This window comes from Lactuca sativa, chromosome 2, assembly GCF_002870075.4.
Source record: "Lactuca sativa cultivar Salinas chromosome 2, Lsat_Salinas_v11, whole genome shotgun sequence".
Lineage (NCBI taxonomy): Eukaryota > Viridiplantae > Streptophyta > Magnoliopsida > Asterales > Asteraceae > Lactuca > Lactuca sativa.
Genome location: NC_056624.2, coordinates 99,860,017 through 99,881,786, shown reverse-complemented (window position 1 = coordinate 99,881,786; position 21,770 = coordinate 99,860,017). Strand labels below are relative to the sequence as shown.

Genomic DNA, 21,770 nt, shown 5'->3' with positions numbered 1-21,770 from the left:
ACACAATTGTATAGAAGCTCCCTGTCGCTCCCTCTTCACATTGATCTGGCATGGCTCTCTCTAGAAACCCTAGTCGTCGACCTCTATCTCCCATCTTCCCGTGGTAGAATTTTGAAAACCTTAGTATCCCTCCTTCAAGTCTCTGCCATCGTCACCACACCCCCACCATCTTTGCTTCAACCGCCCACTGCCACCACACCACCGTCATCTTCACATATTTTCCCTCTCTCTTGCATGCCACCTCCAATGTCTCCACCAATTCATCATCTATCATCGCCTATCGCCCTTATACATTGTCATCCTCACAGACTCTTCCATCTAATACCATCACCGCTTTTACCCCAAATACCCGATGACACACCATCACCACATCTATTCACTTCACCACTGTCACCACTGATAGGAAAACCCATGAACCACCGGTCTTTCTTATTCTTCAGGTAAAAAAAGTGTCACTATTCTTCAAGATTTAAACCCAAAACTTCCCATTTTTCCTTTTCTCATTCAACAGTTGATGATTTTTGGAGGTTTCCGAATTTCTTTTCTTTAAGGCCGCATTTTGAAGAAGAAGTAGATCAAGTTTGGGCTTCTTTTTAAATTTTCCCTCTCCATTGTATAGAAAACCTCAGTTTGGGTATTTTGTTTGCTGAAATTTGATTGTGTTGAGTGGGGCTTTTGAAGGTTTAAAACTCAATCAAGTATTATAACATTGTGCTTGGTCTTTATCTCGGCCTTATATTCGTGTTCTCTTTATTTTTCTTAACCACCCTCAAAATTGTTCTACCTATTCGTTAAGAACCCAGAAAAACAAACCGCCATCGAACCACTTACCGCCACCATCACAGAAAACCCATCATGCCAGTAGTTACCGCTTACTACCACCTTCGTAATCTCCATCAGCGACCACGGGTACTCTCGAAACCATCTTCAACACATTTATTTATATTTTTTTGTTTTTTTCTCTGCTTGATAGAGAGCAATTGCCTAAATCAATTATCAAGGGTTATAGTGATATGTTGTTGAACGTGATGAAAAGGTATGTATATTTGGTAGTTTTTATAGATTCTAATTACAATTTTCAAGCAATCAAATATACTTATTCAAATCAGAACAATAAATACCGAAGGAATAAAGGGGATTTGTTACATCACCTATAGATGATTTAGGTATTTAATCATCACCTTCATCAGCCATCGTACCAACAATCAAAACCATATCCATCAACAAAGGAAACCACCACCACTCTTATCCATCCATCTTCCCTAACTAGCAGCCTTCACACCACACACCACTCACCTATTTACCATTGGACAAGTTACCGCCTCACACCACTCCCCCTCATTCTGCCATTAACCATAACGCGTAACACCACTCACACTCAACATCACCCTCACCACCACTCACACTAAACATCCTTATCATATCTCACTCTCAAGAGAAAGACCCTGATTGAATGGTAGGTGGCTAAAAATAGTTAAATCGACTTCAAAAAAGATTAAAATTGGCCAATTTTAGTCTAAACTTCTGGTACCATCTTTATCCCATATAAATTTTATTGTTACAGTGGTTCATTGGGTTAATTCCTAACTACAGGTGTTGTCACTGAGAACTCTATCTATCTCTCACTCTCAATGCATCTATACTTCTCTCTATTTGCTATGAGTTAATGCCTTCTAGATACCGCTTCCTTTTATTTTGTTTAAACTGAAAGATGGAAAATTTGAAGGTGTTTTCCAATGTATTTTTATCTTAGGTACCATTTCGTAGGGTTTCTACCATCCCAAGCCAACCACGAGCTCAAATCGTATGTGATATATGGGAGTGAATCCTAACTCTATGTATCTCATCTCTATGTATTATATCTATAATATATTATACAGATTTTGAATTTGTAGACAATTTGGTTGTTATACAGATCTAGGGTTTGTTTTTATGACTATTTCAAGTGTTGGAGCGGAAATGATTATGTTTCAAACAAATGGATCATGGTGCGAAATGGGGTAAGTTGAAGCATTGGGTTTTATACATATTGAATTCATTCTTGGTATATTTATGACCCATTTTGGTTCAATATCTACTTAGTTTATGTAAGTTAACTTCAAGGTTCATATTTTGTCTATTATTGTTAAATCGTGATGACATCTACTGATTCTTCTTTTAATATCTTCCAGATAACTGGATAAGGAAGCTTCATATCCTTCTAATCATTTTAATGATCTTAAAGAGATGTTTGTTTCATCTCCTAAGGAAACATGTGAACTCTCTAAATAAATCTTCTACAAAGTTGAATAGTAAATGTTCTTGATTTATTCTAGAGATCTTTTTATCTTTATACAATTTAAATGCCTTGCTAATGTTACAAATATTTTTGTTGTTATTGGTATACACTAGACTAATTGAAAACAAGAAGAGACAGAAGCAATGCTAGCCAATAAGTTGGGGACCTCTGGATGATGACAAATGTCACAATCAGGAATTTTTGTGTCTTGTAACTACAATACTTAAGTCAAATTATGAATCCAAAAACATAAGAGCATGTATGATGTTTACTCTATGACAACAAAATTTCAAACAAATACACCATACAAGCATTACAAATAGTCAATAAGCAATTGGAAACCCTAGAAGTTCTTGATTAGGTCCATTTTGGACTAGGACTTCCTTATTGGGCTCAATGGACCAATGAGCTTCCAATTTGACCATCTTGGGCTTAGAACTCTTAAATGGGCTCTAATTGGACCCACTTCCATTTATTTCAACATTTTGGGCCATATTGGGCCTAGAATGAAATAAATTAATTATATGAACCATTTTGGGCCATATTTAACCTAATGTAGCACTAATAGGTCATAAGAATCATATTTATGGTTATTTGGACCAAACATCACTTAACATAACCATGAAAAACGCTTAAGCATACAAGGCCCAAATTCATTCCTCTTCCTCTCTAATTCTCGGCCCAAGCCCATGTAAAAAGGGAGAGTTGACTTTGCTTGCCACCTCATTATTGTATGAAGGATATCTAAGCTTTTACACTTCAAACATCCATGCAATCTCATCTTCCCATGCAAGCACTTCCTTTTCTCCCTCTCTCTCTTGCTCTCGGCCGATTTCAAGCACACACACACACATACACACACATTTCACTCACTTTTCTCTCAAGAAAACTCTCCTATACCTCCTCCATTTTTTAGAGATTCAAGGACTTTGCATGGAGGATTCTTCACAAAAATCATCATCTAGGTAAGTGATGCTTGAATCCACACTCTAGACTCCTTGTTCTATACAAAAATCTCTTCTTAACTCATATGAAATCATGATCTTGCATCTTAGAATCACCTCAAATTCGAGATCTTCATCAAGGTGTTGCTAGGGCCGAAAATCACCTCACTTTCTTCTTCAAATCAAAACCACAACTCAAGGTGAGCTTCATACCCCCTGTTTTTCGGTTTTTATAAGTTTTGTGGGGGGGGGGGGGGTAATACAAGCAAATGTGTAGATCTATGAGTATATGTATGCTTTGTGTGATTTCTATGCTTATATATATGTTCTTATGTGATTATGGTGTTGGTTCTAGTCAAAAAGAGCTTAAAAACCAAGACCTACAATGTGTTGAATGAAATAAGTATAACATATGTTATTTCACACAAATCAATTCTAGAAAAATAACCAAGTTGGTTAATATGAACATCTTTGGGCTTAAAACCCATTTTTGGGTCAAAATGCTAAAAATATAAAACTAAAGGGCCCAAAATGACAAAATATAAACTCTAAGGGTTGAGATGAGTCAAAACAGTTTCAAAAATGTATTTTCTGAAAATTTACTCTTTTGAAGGATTAAAATGTGAATTTTTAATAATAATGGGCCAAAAATGAACTTTTCGGCCCAATAAAGCCCAAATTGCGAGATTTTTAATTTAGAGGGGCTGAAACTGCACTTTTCTGTAAAACAGGGGACTACTAGTGTACCAAGTCCATTTCAAGGGTTAAAAATACTTTTCAAATTTAAAAGGGACCAAAGATGCAAAAATTTTCCATTTTGGGTCAAAATTGTAAAAATTGCAAAAATAGAGGTTTCAACCGAGAAAACTTCATTTTGAGGGACTAAAACTGTTTTTCAAGTAAATTTGAGCTGAAAAATACCTTTTCAACAAGTTTTGATACTAAAGAAGCAAGAAAAATGGTTTAAGGACTAAAATGGAAATTCTTTTATATAAAGGGTTAAAAGTGTAAATTTATCCAAGAAGGGGCTGCAAAAAGAAAAATTCTAATGTTTTAAACAATAAATCCTTTATGATAAAATACTAGTACCACGACTACCGGTGAAATATAATACACCGTCAACACCAAAATCATTACCAAACAAATTGATTCGGTCTTGAATCAATAACGAATCAAAAATCAATACACAACGATACTTCAATACACACGCGGAAATTACGGGAATTCAACACACACGTGGGAATTCACCAGACATCAATACACCATCTTTGGGCCCGAAAGTTTTAAATCGTGCTTGTTGTGCCTAGGTAGCCCAATGACATGATCTTTAGGCCTGAAGGAAACGCGCTTACATGTTATTGGGGCTTATACGACCTAATACCGTGTAAAAGGACTTTCAATAGCTTTTGTGTTGTTGGGCCCCAAGGGTCCTTTTGCACTGCTAGTAAAGTCGAGAAGTCAAATGCGAGTCGAGCCAAGGGCCTTTCGCATTCACGATAGCCTTGAATGACTCATGGAATTAACGGGGGCTTCGCACCCTCTTTTCTTCCTAGGTGGTCGGGCTATGGGAAGTCAGAGTGGTTAGATTAGGTGAGTAGTATAGACGATGCCTAAGGGTTCGTTTGTATAGTTGTAAGCTAGTCATTTTCATTAATGTGTGATTATAACAACTCACCACCCATACTTAATCCAATGTCACCTGGAATCATCGAATACACACGTCGCAACGGTATAACAAAATATAAAACGCGTAATTAAAAGTATTAGGAAAACATCGGGTTTTCCTAGGGATTTCAACACTTACACCTACGTGATGCATACCAAGTCTAACAATTTTTCACATTTATAGAAACAAACAAGCATACTTACGGATCTTCACACTTTTTCTTACTTACAATAATCTTTTCAGAAAAATATCGGATTTTCTGGTGGTTTTTCAAAATAATACAAAACATTATGTTTCAAACATTACTTATGAACTCACCAACATTTCATATGTTGACGTTTTTCAAAATACTTGTATTCTCAGGAAACAGGTAAATCGAAGGGAAAAATGTACTCAGTGATGTCTTGTTGTTTGTTTAACTAGTATCGAACAATCTACTTTTGGGAATGTAATGTTTTGAAACAATGTACTAAATGTAAACACTACCAGTTGTACTATTTAAATGCATGGTGATGAATGATGTTATGTTTCATGTATATTCACTGTGATGGTATTCAATTGAGTCACAACAGCCCTCGGACGTTTCCGCCGTCTAGTTCGGGGGTGTGACAGGTTGGTATCAGAGCTTTGTTTATAGTGAACTAGCATATCTAGCCACACATTGATATGCAACTATAAACCAAAAGAGGGACTAACACAACTCTGAACAAAACAAGTAAAACACAACAATAAAACACCCTTGCTTGCATTAGGAATAAGAACATAACGCCAAACCAAACAGGATAATGCTAGTATCCCGGTTAATTCAGGACTATTCCTAGTGGTATCAAGGTGTGGATGTAGCCTGATCAACTACATTTCCTCCAAGGTATAACTAACACATGTTCTGATGAGATCGCGATAGCTAGAGAACCTAAAAACAAACCCCTTTATCACCAAAGAGAGGACGTCTGTTATCATAGTTGTAGAGTCATAGGAGTAACGATAGTTTATACCTTCCCCCAGTCTTCACGGAGGGAGAGCAGTCGGGTATCTAGTTTCATCAAGTCCTAGTGGCTCACGGGATGCTTGAAGATGAACCAGAAGGGAATCCAGAGGAAGCACACAACGTCAGACCTGACGAATACATAGACACCGACTACGAGTTCGAGGAGACCGACAATGACATCGAGGAAGGACAAGACACGGACAAAGATCACGCTACGTCGTTTGTGGACGAGGCGCAACCAGAACACCCCACCCCACCAATGAACCCCCCAAGGGAGAACCGCTCTCCCGAAGCTGAGATTGCCGCCCTGCAACAACAGTTGTACACCATGGAAGCACATGCAGTGCGAGCTGAGCATGAGAGGGATGAGGTTATTGGAGACATGACGGAGATGGCTCAGTTGCTGGCTCAACACTTCAGCATATGACCCCACCACTATATAGGACGCACCATGGAGTGTTAGAGATAGACTTATGTTACTAGGTCATTAGGAATATGCTATGTACCCCGACTCTATGTTTAAGTGACTACACTACTCATAGAGTCGTTATGCTGTCGAACTAGTGTCACTCATGTATGCTCTCACGAGCAAAATTTTCATGTATCAAATGCGGATAATATTAGTAAACTTTTACGTGTTTTGTTGTGATATTACAAATTGCTATGCGTTGCAAATCTATGATTGTATGCTAAATGATAGAAGTACTTAAGTTCGTACCATACACCTAGTCAGTAGGATCACAACCTCACGGAAACCACGTACACTCAACATCTTTCCGTTTCATGACAGAAAGATACCTCACTCACCTACTCGCGGAAACCCTGGACCAACCCCACCCGAAGTTGACTCAGCTGCATTCCAGGCAGCGGTATCTGCTGCGGTCACCGCAGCGATGGCACAAATTCATCAAGGGAACAATGGAGGAGTCAACGGACAAGGGGCCTGGAGTTCGAACAACGGAATGAATCAAGGACCCACCAAAACATGTACCTACAAGGACTTCACAAACGCCAAACCACGAACCTTTAACAGCACTAGAGGGGTGATCACTCTGAAACGATGGATTGAGAAGGTGGAATCGGTATTCGAGGTATGCGTCTGTCCTGAGGAAATGAAGGTCAAGTTTGCAGCATGCACTTTTGTTGATCAAGCACTCACTTGGTGGAACGGACACGTGGAAGCCATGACACTCCCTGTAGCTAACTCCATGTCGTGGGCAAAAATGAAAGAAATGTTGATGGCTGAATACTGCCCACGAGGTGAGATTCAGAAAATGGAACAAGAGCTGTGGAACCTCACTGTGCGGAACGCGGATATCGATGCCTACATATCAAGATTTAGTGAACTATCTCTGTTATGCATGGGCATGATCACCTCGGAAGGAAAGAAGATCGAGCGATTCATCTGGGGACTAACCTCTCCGATCCAAGGAAACGTGATAGCTGCAAATCCCGAAACTTTCGACAGTGCTAAAAGATTGGCGAAGAAGTTGTATGACCACAACAACAAGAAGGGTGAGAAGCCAGCGGAGACTGAGGCCAAGAAGGAAAGTGATGGCAAGAAAGGGAAGAACAACAAAAGTAAGGGGCGTCAAGGCTCCGAGTCTTCCAAGAAGCAGCAGACAGTGGCGGTTAATGCTGCCAAAGCGCAAGTTCCAGCTACACCACATGCTCCAGCCTCAGCTGCTCCAAATGCTCCTAGACCTTATTCCGGTAATCTTCCCAAGTGCAACAAGTGCGGTTTCCATCATAATGGAGAATGCAACGAGTTGCGGTGCACCAGTTGCAATCGGAAGGGGCACACGGCAAGGTACTGTAGGACTTACCCTCCTCAAAATCAACCACAGGGAAGCAACAACAACAACAACCGCAACAACAATAACATCAATGTTGGTGGCAACAATGCCGGACCTAGCCACACCTGCTATGGGTGCGGAAGGACTTGGCATTTTCGTCGCGATTGCCCTAACAACAACAATCCCGGAAATGGAGGAACGAGAAGGGTGCTGGCCATGGGTCAGGGGGAGGCAATTCAGGATCCTGCAGTTGTTACCGGTACGTTTCCCCTAAACCACACTTATGCATGCATCCTATTTGATACCGGAGCGGAGGGAAGCTTTGTGAGCAATAAGTTTAAACACTATCTAGAACAACGACCCCAGAAGCTCAATGAAGCCTTTACGGTGGAAATGGCCAATGGGAAAACCGAATCCATGGGGGAAATCTACATCGGATGTACCCTAACCCTAAACCAACACGTCTTTTGAATAGACTTAATGCTAGTGTCCATTAGGAGTTTCGATGTGATTATTGGCATGGACTGGTTAAGCCTCTACCATGCTGAAATTATGTGTCACGAGAAGGTCGTTCGTCTTCGCCTTACCAATCACGAAACCCTAGTTATTTATGGAGACAAACCTAGCACGAACCTTCACCTCATCTCGTGCATCCAGGCACAAAAGCATCTACGAAAGAAAGATTTGACATTTCTGGCTCACCTAGTGGATAAAACCAAGGAAGAGACTAACATTCAAGATATTCCAGTAGCACGTGAATTTCCAGACGTATTTCCTGAAGATCTTTCGGGACTACCCCCAGAGAGACAAGTTGAGTTCCGAATTGACCTCGTTCCAGGAGCAACCCCTCTTGCCAAATCGCCCTACCGGCTAGCTCCTGCTGAAATGCAGGAATTGTCCAGTCAAATCAGCGAACTCCTGGACAAGGGATTCATCCGACCTAGTTACTCGCCATGGGGAGCTCCGGTCCTATTTGTCAAAAAGAAAGACGGATCTTTTAGGATGTGCATCGATTACAGAGAGTTAAATAAACTCACTGTCAAAAATCGCTATCCACTCTTACGAATCGACGATCTATTTGACCAGCTCCAAGGAGCTAGTTACTTTTCTAAGATAGATCTACGGTCCGGATACCATCAACTCAAAGTCCGGGAAGAGGATATTCCTAAAACCGCTTTCCGAACTCGTTACAGACATTATGAATTTGTCGTAATGCCCTTCGGTCTAACAAATGCCCCTGCCGCATTTATGGATCTGATGAACCGAATCTGTCGACCATTCCTCGACAACTTTGTTATCGTCTTCATTGACGACATCCTAGTCTATTCCCGAAGCAAAGAAGAGCATGACCAACATCTCCGACAAATCCTAGAAACTCTGCGATCAGAAAAGCTATACGCAAAACTCTCCAAGTGTGAGTTCTGGCTCCGTAGCGTGAATTTCCTAGGGCATGTTGTTAGTCAGGAAGGAATTCATGTGGATCCTTCCAAGGTCAAAGCTGTCGAAGGATGGGCAGTCCCGACAACACCCACGGAAATTCGTCAATTCTTAGGTCTAGCAGGCTACGATAGGAGGTTCATTCAAAACTTCTCTAAGATCACCAAGCCACTTACCTCACTTACACAAAAGGGTGTACCATTCAAATGGACGGACAAACAAGAGGTTGCGTTCCGAACCCTAAAGCAAGCCCTTTGTAGTGCCCCGGTACTATCCCTACCGGAGGGAACGGAATATTTCGTGGTCTACTGTTGTGACAACCCGAAATTTCCATTCAAATCAAACCATTTCAATCCAATAGAAGTAGAGCACTTACAGTGAAAATTCAGACTTATGGTATAAGTTTGACAGTTTTCAGGGTTTTACACCTAAAGAGATATTAGGAGAGTGGATGCACTAGGATTTTGTGCAACACTGTAATTCCATTACTCTAGGTCATTAGAATCCATTCCGAGAATAGAAATATTTTCTGCCAAAAATCTCAGGACTATAAATAGAATTCTGAACCAAATTGGTTCATTAGTTGAATTCCAATTAGAGAAAAGCCAATTTCTCTCTCACGGATCTTCGGGTTTTCATCCCAGATTGTGAGTCTACTTTCCTAGATGTGTTTTAATACTTGTTATATGCTTAATAACATTATTTACATGTCCAAAATACAAGATACGGGAGCTTACGGCCCAAGAACGTTCTTGGGGTCTAAACTCCAAAACAAGGCCTAAAAGCTATCTAGTCCCATTTCCTTGTTAGGCAACTAGTTAGGGACTTTATGTATGAACATTAGAGGCTAGAAATCAATCAAAACCATATAGTTTTAGGAGTTTACGGCCAAGGATATGCTCTTGGGCCGTAAACCCCTTTTTCAAGGGCTAAGAGTGCCCTAATCACCCCCAAAGGCTTGGACTCTATTATAGACAAATACCCTAATGTATTTAGGACCTAGAAAACATAAGAAAGCACAAGTATTGAAGAGTTTACGGCCAAGAGTGGTTCTTGGGCCGTAAACTCCCATAAAGGGGTCAAAGGACACCCTAAACACTTCCTTAAGCCAAGAGAAAATTTGGGCATGTACCTAGATGAGTTATGGACTAGCTAAAACATTTAGAACCCCATGTGTGAGGGAGTTTACGGCCCAAAAGGTTCCAAGGCCATAAACTCCATAAAATGGTACCAAATGGTGCCATAAACCCTCTTAAAGCCAAGTACTAAAGCCTAGAATTGTTCCTAGTTATTATAGAGACTTGAAAGCACCATAAGAACCCTCCCAAGGGAGTCAATATGGTGCCTAAAAACTTGTATAGCCTAGAAACAATTCCCCACTAGAGTTGTAGAAATTCTAAGCACCATTTCAAGACTTGGTTGAGAGTTTACGGCCAGGAGCTTACTCCCCTAGGCCGTAAACTCCAATGAATATGGTCTTTTGACCTTAAACTTCCAATAGGGGCATTGCACTCCTTAGTTGCAACCCATTAGCCTCCTAGCACTTGACCAAAAGTGTTTTCCTCGCGTTCAAATGTTTATACTTGTATAATTAGTGATTTAATCTCTAATGATTTATATACATATGTCTTCATATGTAATTAGGATCATTGTGTGTGTCTAAGTCTTCACTTGACACCAAGCACTTGTCCGATCCTTCCATACGATAACAGTCCGTTCAATTCCAGTCACTTACTGCAGGTGAGTTCATACCCCTTAACTAATGTTTTAAACTATTATTAAATGTTTTATGGGGGGGATACAAGTAGAAACATGCTTATTATGTCAATCACAAGTGATTTGTAAGAAGGATTATATTTACTTATTACATCAATCACATGTGATTAATATACTGCATTCAAATGATTTGGCTACTCATTAGCCGTTTTACCAAACCGTTTCCTTCAAATGACTTTTATAAGCATTTTATATGTTTTAAACTCCTTATTACACTGTACATCTTACTCCGTACGTTACCTTTCAAACTTATTTACAACTGCGTTTCAAACAAATGTTTCCTTATACTTAAACTGTTTATCAAACTTATGCCTTCAAATCGTTTTATAGATTGACATCAAGTCGATCTTTCTTGAAATAATATTTATGTTTCCAATGTCTTACAAAACTTATTTATGCTTTTATATTATAAATTGCATGCCTCTATATGTATAGTTATATAAGAAATGTTTAAAAGACTTAGGAAGGCTATCCACCCTATTTCCTTTTCGCGCCTTGAGATGTGGTCTGGTGGGATATCGGGTATTCGTCCGAAAGACGTTTAAATATTAGTTATATATCATGTGTACATATATAGTCATAAAAGGGTCCTTCCAGTTCAACATATTCCCTTGGGTAGCAAGGGTATACATCCATGTCCATACTTACCAGATAGATTACTAGTAAACTACCATATGGGTAGTTTTGGAAGATACTAGAATAATTACTAGAACGCGATATCATACAATGAGTCAGTTCATTCATGAGTCAATACTTTCTAGAACTTTACAGTACATTTTCTAGAACTTTACAGTACATTACATATACAACTATACTAGGACGAGAACATATACAGCTATACTAGAATGATTACATTACTATACTTGCTAGATAGAGAGAACACACATTACAGCTAGCACACGTAGAACATTTCAGTACTCTACTATATTATTACATGATCACACTTATAGGAGTACTTTTACATAGATATATCAGGAGGAGTCCTATTAAGTTTTATATGTATCGACTCTATTATCAAATCCTCATTCTTACCTTTACCTTGTGATACAATCACATATTTGACGAGATAGAATGGATTTAATATCCTAGTACCAAAGGATACGATTGTGGGATTGACCATTCCTAGAATCTCTGTTAGCTACAGAGGTAAAAGCACATCCACGGATGTCAACGCTTAGTACCATTACAGGTATACTTTAAGGGATTAACTATTCATATACCCAGCTGTTAGCAACTGAGGTAAGAGTACGTCTACGGATGTCTTAAAGTTAACAATGTTAGTTACCCTAGTACCAAAGGGTAATATTCAGGTTAGTTATATTATTACCTTTATTTTGTGACTCATTCACATAACCAATGAGGTGAATTATATTTAGGTATCCTAGTACCAAAGGATACAATTTCTTATAATAATAATAATAGTAACACAGCTAGGTCTTGGTAGAAGATTACATTGAGAACAGTTAAGTCTTGGTAGAAGACTCCTTTTGTTACTAATAGCAATCATAGGGATTTCTAGGGTTTTTCAAACATTTACAGTTGATCTACAAACATTTTCATACTTATACGAGCTTTCTTTCAAAACAATGTCAAGTCTTAAAAATTATAAGTTTTACAAATTAAGACACATTAATACTTATGATCTCACCAGTTTCAAAGCTGATGCTCGCTTTCAAAATTACTTGTATCCTCAGGTCATCATAGACAGGTACCGATGCAAGGAGAAAGGAAGATGGAGCTTGTTCAAGACTTATCTTTCATTTTGATTTATGCTTTAGTGTTTATCAAAATTTGACAGAACATATTTGTATAATAATTATATTATTAATGCAATGGATGATGTTGTTGCTTGTTTACTACTTTACATTGTTGTTGATATTATACATGACGTCCTCCGCCCCAGAACGTTTCCACCATTCTTGGTTTTGGGGTGTGACAGATTGGTATCAGAGCATTGTTTGTAGTTAATTAAGTATATCAACCCATAAAAGATATACTAACTATAAATACATAAGGGATTAAAAATACTCTGACCAAGAGTTTATACTTTAAATAGTAAAATATTTAAGTAAGTATACGTGCTGCATTCATACTAAAATCAGTGTCACTAGGACAGTACAAAAGAATTACGATTGTTGGGCAACACAAGTGGGCTTAGAGACATATGGTCAAAACTGGGAAGATATAGCCTGATCACCTATATTATCTGAGGGTTGACTAGCATGTGCCTAAGTTTAACTGTGTGGTTGCAACAATGCTAAAATCTTACCAACCCTACCACAATGAGAACAATAGAACATAACATTAAAATTAAAATACTATAGGAGTATTTGGTGTTACTATAGGTACTTTATACTTGAGAACTAAAACGGGATCTTCATTACTAAGTTGATAGTTGCTAAGTGGATACACTAAGGCTATATGTAATTAGGATATTATAGACTTAGAATCTGTGATAATTTTGCCTTACCCCTATTCTGTGTGAATTTGGAATTAAGGTCACTTATTCGAAGGTCTATCCTGTTTAGATTACACATAGCTGGTATGCACTTCACAAATAGCGATGTAACTAATGAAGGTTTTCTAAATAATTATCTAGATAGTTCGTCTAGTAATTATTCTCTTACCCGAAATTCTCGCATAGAAAACATAACTGGACTCCATCCCCTCGATAAACCAGTATCTTCCGAATGAAGTCATAGCTGGTGGGGTTGGAGAAGAACCAAATAATGATCATCCTATCCCCTTGAATGATCACCATGATGAAGACTTTTCGTATGATGCTAACTCCGAAACAGAGGTTGAAAACCTACCCCGAGCAGCTCCCTTTCCAATTCCTAACCCTCGTCCGGCTTTTCGTGGCCCGACCCTGAGTGGGTGGAATGCTTGGAAACATGGAGCCAAGGACAAGATCAGTCTATGCCATTTGATGGCGACCGAAGCTTTTCCGACTTAAGCAATGGGGGCTCAGCAGATAGAGTCTTGCCAATCTTGGTCCGCAGAATGGACCGAAATGAGATTCAAGGCAGGACAGCCCTACATCAGATTACAGAAGTAGTCGCTTATGCTAGAATACATACCCTCCACACCATTCGTCTAGAAGATGCACACGAGAGATCAGAGAGAAACCATGAAACCCTGCTGCAAGCACTGGCTGAATCACGAGCCGAAGTCATAGAGCTCCGAGTACGCCAGAGGGTGTACGAACGACACCTACTTGACATGGAACGTCAATTGGCTAAACTGAGAGTTCACCAGAGGGATGACCGTCGCCAGTAGTAGACGCTTTACTTTATGGTCCTTGTTAAAAGGAATCGTTTTCTGTCTATGCCCGATGTGGCATTTTCTATGAAATTATCTTGTTCCGTAAGTACTTTAGCTAGGCCTTTATGCTGTCAGGAACTATCTTCTGTGGATATGATGTAAGACCTTTACAAGGTCATTTTTCCAGAATCTCTACATCGTGAATATCAAAGATATTGACAGCCGGCTAACTTTTGTGTCATTCTTCATTCAAGTACTCTTATTATTCTTTCATTAGAGTCTATCTGAATCATGCTTTAGTCAAGTCATTAGACTATAGCAAGTTAGATCCAGAGGCATTTCCAAGTCTCTTTCAGTAGTTGGATCTTGTTATTCACCAACTTACGATACCTTGGCTTGCACAACAAACGTTTTGAGACCATTCTACGAACATACTCCCATTCCGTACTAGGACTGCATCATAGGGATGTAGGTCAAACCTTCGCAAACATACTTTCATTCTTTACTAGGACTGCATCATAGGGATGTAGGTAAAACTTTCGAGATCATGCTCTTACTCTTTTCAAGAACAATCGAAGTACATCAAGGGTCAACCAGAATCGCTCACAAAATCCTTATCTTTTGTGTTACAGAATCATGTCGCCAAAGAAAGACGATCAACCCTTCAACCAAACACCAACTCTTCAGATAGATGCAGCTACCTTTCAAGCTGCAGTCTCGGCTGCCGTGTCGTCTATTCTGACCCACCTTAACGCTAACAATGCAAATGTTAGTGGGATTATTAACAACAATTCCAACCCGAGTAACAATCAAACACCGCAACGAGCAGCAAACTACCACGGCACCCCGAGTTCCAAGACGAAGAGTAACAAACGGAAGTTTTGGGATAGAAAGAAGGACAAATCGCGTAAAGGAACAAACAAGAAACAACCACGGGTAACGACCTTCACAACTACGACATCTGTACCTCCTACTACCATCCCTTCGGAAATACCAGTTGTCCCTAACCCAGCCCGACAATATGCTGGAAATCTCCCAAATTGCATCAAATGCAATTATCACCACCTTGGACCTTGTCGGGGGAAGCAGTGCTCAAACTGCAACAAAAAGAGGCACACCAAACGTTACCGCAAGAGTCTATCAAGACCGATCAACAACTCGCCCAACGCCGATGGAAACCAGACTTGCTATCACTGTGGTGAGTTTGGCCACTATAAAAGAGATTGCCGGAAAAAGGAAAGAACCCGCGTCCCCATAACTCCTACTCGACGTTTCACTTCCACCACCAATGTGGGTACTGCCCAGATATGTCACCAATGCGGTGAAATTGGGCACCTCCAGAAGGATTGCCCGATAACGCAAAACTCTGGCGCAGACGGGAAGATTCTCAGGATCACAGCTGCAGGAGAGCCTGCTCCGGAACCACGTTAAATGTAATTTAGGCGTTTCGTTGTAAAAGACTTATAAACTATCTAAAACTAGTGCAACTAGAGTCTTACCTTTTGCGAGATCCTGTCTGTATAGGAATTCTCGTGCTGCGTATACTTGTCTTTTGTAGTATATCTTATTCGCAGCAATAGTCTTGTGGTAAATCTAAAGTACTGTAACTCTGTTCATGGTTGCACGGTTGTGTTTTGTCTGTAATCGTCTTATATTCGAATCTAATGTCTTTAAGTTTCAGTATTATTCCAACATTATCATACGACTCGATTAAATTTGATCCTCACAAAAACAGCTTCATACGTACATCTCTCTCTTATAGATCACTTTTCCAGCGAAACCGTCACATCAACGCCAAAGTACTCATTCCAGGAGTACCTCTTAGTTATTTTCTTTCTGAAGAAATCCCCGAAGTACCACTCGAGCAGTACGTCAAGTTCAATCCAGGAATTCATGTGGATGATCTATCACTGAGGAATGTATACATAAGAGTGTTATATAATCAAGGTTCTACAGATTTAGAATTAATGATTTCGCCTTAACTCTTTTCCTCCTTGGGATGTGAGGGTAAGGAAGAATCAGATATTCGACTACCTTTTCAATCTTAATTATATACGACTCGTATACACGAGATTGTGATCGTGAAGCCAAGTATGAATTCTAATATGAACTTCAGGATGGAGTACTGATTAAACCTACGAGTAATCGCATCGTCATGGGAACAAACTTAGAACCCAGTACGACTCCCGAAAATAGATCGCCCTATAGTTTAAACACCCACAGAGATACCAGAACAGTACAAACAACTTAGCGAGCTACACAAAAATAGAATTAGAAGACTAGGTTTCTCACCCTAGAGAACCCCGGTCATATTCTTCCAGAGATCGACGGATCGCATTGTATGTACCTCGGTTATAGAGGATTCCGTGAAGATTTTCATAGAAATCGTTATCTCTGCCCCGCATAGATGAAATGGTTGAGCAAACACAAGGAAAGAATTACTTCCAGGAATGGACCTGAGATCCGAATATCACCAGTTCAAGGTGTTAGGGAAGGATGTCTGGAAGACTATCTTCCGAATTCGATGCGGACACTTCGAGTCCGTAGTGATACCCTTCGGATAGGACCAGTACGCCCATAGTTTTCATGAGCTAGATGAATAGGGTACGTCTTTCTTACTTGGATCAGTTCGTCATTTCTCCATGTAATGACTTACTTATCTACCCTTGTAGTAAGAAGGAACCCATGGGAACATTACCTCCAGAGGAACTTCTTGTGAAGTTCTCTATGCACGAGTTTTGAAATTGAAGAGTCAAATTTCTATGACACACTGTTAGTAATGTGAGAAATTTTGAGCACTTCTTCAGTTTGCCAGAACCGTTGAGCATTTATCGACACCAGAGATGCCGACAGTCTTTCGCCAAATTCTAGGTCTTACCGACCTACCGCCTTAATTCATTCAGAACTCCTCGCAAGCTATGGAAACTCGTACGACTTTGACCCAGCAAGGGGTGGCCTTTGACTGGGAAGTTACGCAAGAAAAGGAACCTTTGAAATTCCAAGTGAGTGACCAAGCTCTTTAGGATAACTCACTCTGGGAATGGCTTAATACGCTTCGTAAAGGGTGGAAAGCTAAATCCAATTTAGACAGGACCTCCGAGATTCTTATCAAAATCGGTCCTATGCCTCGCACAAACTAGACCTACCCCGCGAACTCAGTAAGGTACTTTCTACTATTCGTATCTCGATCGTGAAACCATACCTTTCCGTTAGGACTCTTGCAAGACCACTCGTCGAGATCCTCGCCTTCGTATTAAAACCGTAGTGACCCTCGACCGAGAGGTCAAGTGGACGAAGCAACGTCGTCGCCAGTTAGTGAAGGTTCGTTGGAATTCCAACCGAGAACCCGATTTCACTTTAGTGCACTAGAACCAATCAATTAGGAAGTTTCCTCCTCACGACTCGATCATTCGTGCATACTTCCTTTCCTAAATTCTAATTTCGAGATGAAATTCCCTTTAACAGGGGGATGATGTGACAACCCAAAATTTCCATTCAAATCAAACCATTTCAATCCAATAGAAGTAGAGCAGTTACAGTGAAAATTCAGACTTATGGTATAAGTTTGGCAGTTTTCAGGGTTTTACACCTAAAGAGATATTAGGAGAGTGGATGCACTAGGATTTTGTGCAACACTGTAATTCCATTACTCTAGGTCATGAGAATCCATTCCGAGAATAGAAATATTTTCTGCCAAAAATCTCAGGACTATAAATTGAATTCTGAACCAAATTGGTTCATTAGTTGAATTCCAATTAGAGAAAAGCCAATTTCTCTCTCACAGATCTTCTTGTTTTCATCCCAGATTGTGAGTCTACTTTTCTAGATGTGTTTTAATACTTGTTATATGCTTAATAACATTATTTACATGTCCAAAATACAAGATCCGGGAGCTTACTGCCCAAGAACGTTCTTGGGGTGTAAACTCCAAAACAAGGCCTAAAAGCTATCTAGTCCCATTTCCTTGTTAGGCAACTAGTTAGGGACTTTATGTATGAACATTAGAGGCTAGAAATCAATCAAAACCATATAGTTTTAGGAGTTTACGGCCAAGGATATGCTCTTGGGCCGTAAACCCCTTTTTCAAGGGCTAAGAGTGCCCTAATCACCCCCAAAGGCTTGGACTCTATTATAGACAAATACCCTAATGTATTTAGGACCTAGAAAACATAAGAAAAGCACAAGTATTGAAGAGTTTACGGCCAAGAGTGGTTCTTGGGATGTAAACTCCCATAAAGGGGTCAAAGGACACCCTAAACACTTCCTTAAGCCAAGAGACAATTTGGGCATGTACCTAGATGAGTTATGGACTAGCTAAAACATTTAGAACCCCATGTGTGAGGGAGTTTACGTCCCAAAAGGTTCCAAGGTCGTAAACTCCATAAAATGGTACCAAATGGTGCCATAAACCCTCTTAAAGCCAAGTACTAAAGCTTAGAATTGTTCCTAGTTATTATAGAGACTTGAAAGCACCATAAGAACCCTCCCAAGGGAGTTTACGGCCGTAAACTCCAAGGGAAAAGGGTCTTTGGGCCGTAAACTCCCCAAAGGAGTCAATATGGTGCCCAAAAACTTGTATAGCCTAGAAACAATTCCTCACTAGAGTTGTAGAAATTCTAAGCACCATTTCAAGACTTGGTTGAGAGTTTACGGCCAGGAGCTTACTCCCCTAGGCCATAAACTCCAATAAATATGGTCTTTTGACCTTAAACTTCCATTAGGGGCATTGCACTCCTTAGTTGCAACCCATTAGCCTCCTAGCACTTGACCAAAAGTGTTTTCCTCGCGTTCAAATGTTTATACTTGTATAATTAGTGATTTAATCTCTAATGATTTATATACATATGTCTTCATATGTAATTAGGATCATTGTGTGTTTCTAAGTCTTCACTTGACACCAAGCACTTGTCCGATCCTTCCATACGATAACAGTCCATTCAATTCCAGTCACTTACTGCAGGTGAGTTCATACCCCTTAACTAATGTTTTAAACTATTATTAAATGTTTTATGGGGGGATACAAGTAAAAACATGCTTATTATGTCAATCACAAGTGAATTGTAAGAAGGATTATATTTACTTATTACATCAATCACATGTGATTAATATACTGCATTCAAATGATTTGGCTACTCATTAGCCGTTTTACCAAACCGTTTCCTTCAAATGACTTTTATAAGCATTTTATATGTTTTAAACTCCTTATTACACTGTACATCTTACTCCGTACGTTACCTTTCAAACTTATTTACAACTGCGTTTCAAACAAATGTTTCCTTATACTTAAACTGTTTATCAAACTTATGCCTTCAAATCGTTTTATAGATTGACATCAAGTCGATCTTTCTTGAAATAATATTTATGTTTCCAATGTCTTACAAAACTTTTTATGCTTTTATATTATAAATTGCATGCCTCTATATGTATAGTTATATAAGAAATGTTTAAAAGACTTAAGAAGGCTATCCACCCTATTTCCTTTTCGCACCTTGAGATGTGGTCTGGTGGGATATCGGGTATTCGTCCGAAAGTCATTTAAATATTAGTTATATATCATGTGTACATATATAGTCATAAAAGGGTCCTTCCAGTTCAACATATGCCCTTGGGTAGCAAGGGTATACATCTATGTCCATACTTACCAGATAGATTACTAGTAAACTACCATATGGGTACTTTAGGAAGATACTAGAATAATTACTAGAATGCGATATCATACAATGAGTCAGTTCATTCATGAGTCAATACTTTCTAGAACTTTACAGTACATTACATATACAACTATACTAGGACGAGAACATATACAGCTATACTAGAATGATTACATTACTATACTTGCTAGATAGAGAGAACACACATTACAGCTAGCACACGTAGAACATTTCAGTACTCTACTATATTATTACATGATCACACTTATAGGAGTACTTTTACATAGATATATTAGGAGGAGTCCTATTACATTTTATATGTATCGACTCTGTTATCAAATCCTCATTCTTACCTTTACCTTGTGATACAATCACATATTTGACGAGATAGAATGGATTTAATATCCTAGTACCAAAGGATAAGATTGTGGGATTGACCATTCCTAGAATCTCTGTTAGCTACAGAGGTAAAAGCACATCCACGGATGTCAACGCTTAGTACCATTACAGGTATACTTTAAGGGATTAACTATTCCTATACCCAGCTGTTAGCAACATAGGTAAGAGTACGTCTACGGATGTCTTAAAGTTAACAATGTTAGTTACCCTAGTACCAAAGGGTAATATTCAGGTTAGTTATATTATTACCTTTATTTTGTGACTCATTCACATAACCAATGAGGTGAATTATATTTAGGTATCCTAGTACCAAAGGATACAATTTCTTATAATAATAATAATAGTAACACAGCTAGGTCTTGGTAGAAGATTACATTGAGAACAGTTAAGTCTTGGTAGAAGACTCCTTTTGTTACTAATAGGAATCATAGGGATTTCTAGGGTTTTTCAAACATTTACAGTTGATCTACAAACATTTTCATACTTATATGAGCTTTCTTTCAAAACAATGTCAAGTCTTAAAAATTATAAGTTTTACAAATTAAGACACATTAATACTTATGATCTCACCAGCTTCAAAGCTGATGCTCGCTTTCAAAATTACTTGTATCCTCAGGTCATCATAGACAGGTACCGATGCAAGGAGAAAGGAAGATGGAGCTTGTTCAAGACTTATCTTTCATTTTGATTTATGATTTAGTGTTTATCAAAATTTGACAGAACATATATGTATAATAATTATATTATTAATGCAATGGATGATGTTGTTGCTTGTTTACTACTTTACATTGTTGTTGATATTATACATGACGTCCTCCACCCCAGAACGTTTCCGCCGTTCTTGGTTTTGGGGTGTGACAACTGTGATGCATCGAATCAGGGATTAGGTTGCGTTCTCATGCAGCATGGAAGAGTGATAGCTTACGCATCTCGTCAACTAAAGACACACGAAGTGAATTATACAACCCATGCTCTGGAATTGGGAGCCGTGGTCTTTGATCTGAAGATTTGGAGACATTACCTTTATGGTACAAAGTGCACCATCTTCACGGACCACAAAAGTCTCCAGCATATCTTAAATCAAAAAGAGCTGAATATGAGGCAACGAAGATGGGTTGAATTATTAAACGATTACGAGTGTGAAATCAAGTACCACCCGGGCAAGGCCAACGTGGTAGCTGACGCATTGAGCCGGAAGGATTACTCTAATCGTCGTGCGAAAACTCTCTCAATAACCATCCAATCCCACCTAACCACTCAGATTGGGGTAGCCCAGTCATAGGCCATGAAGACGGAAAACAGAGCAAGTGAAGCATTACGCGGAATGGAGAAGAATCTAGAGGTAAAAGAGGACAGAGTATACTATTTCACGAACCATATTTGGGTCCCTAAACTCGGAGGATGTAGGGAGATAGTCATCAAGGAAGCCCACAAGACGCGATACTCCATCCATCCCGGCTCAGACAAGATGCATTTGGATATTAAACAACACTATTGGTGGCCTAACATGAAGGCGGAAATTGCCACCTATGTTGGTAAGTGCCTTACTTGTGCCAAGGTAAAGGTGGAGT

The 21,770-nt window shown here is 39.3% G+C and overlaps 1 long non-coding RNA gene across 1 annotated transcript; it reads left to right on the top strand.

Annotated features, from left to right (window-relative positions):
- Positions 1-968: 968 nt before the first annotated feature.
- Positions 969-2,455, top strand: LOC111894347 (uncharacterized). The gene is made up of 4 exons (XR_006188741.1): positions 969-1,527; positions 1,594-1,804; positions 1,916-2,000; positions 2,172-2,455. It is a non-coding gene; the product is annotated as an uncharacterized LOC111894347 (long non-coding RNA).
- Positions 2,456-21,770: the final 19,315 nt, after the last annotated feature.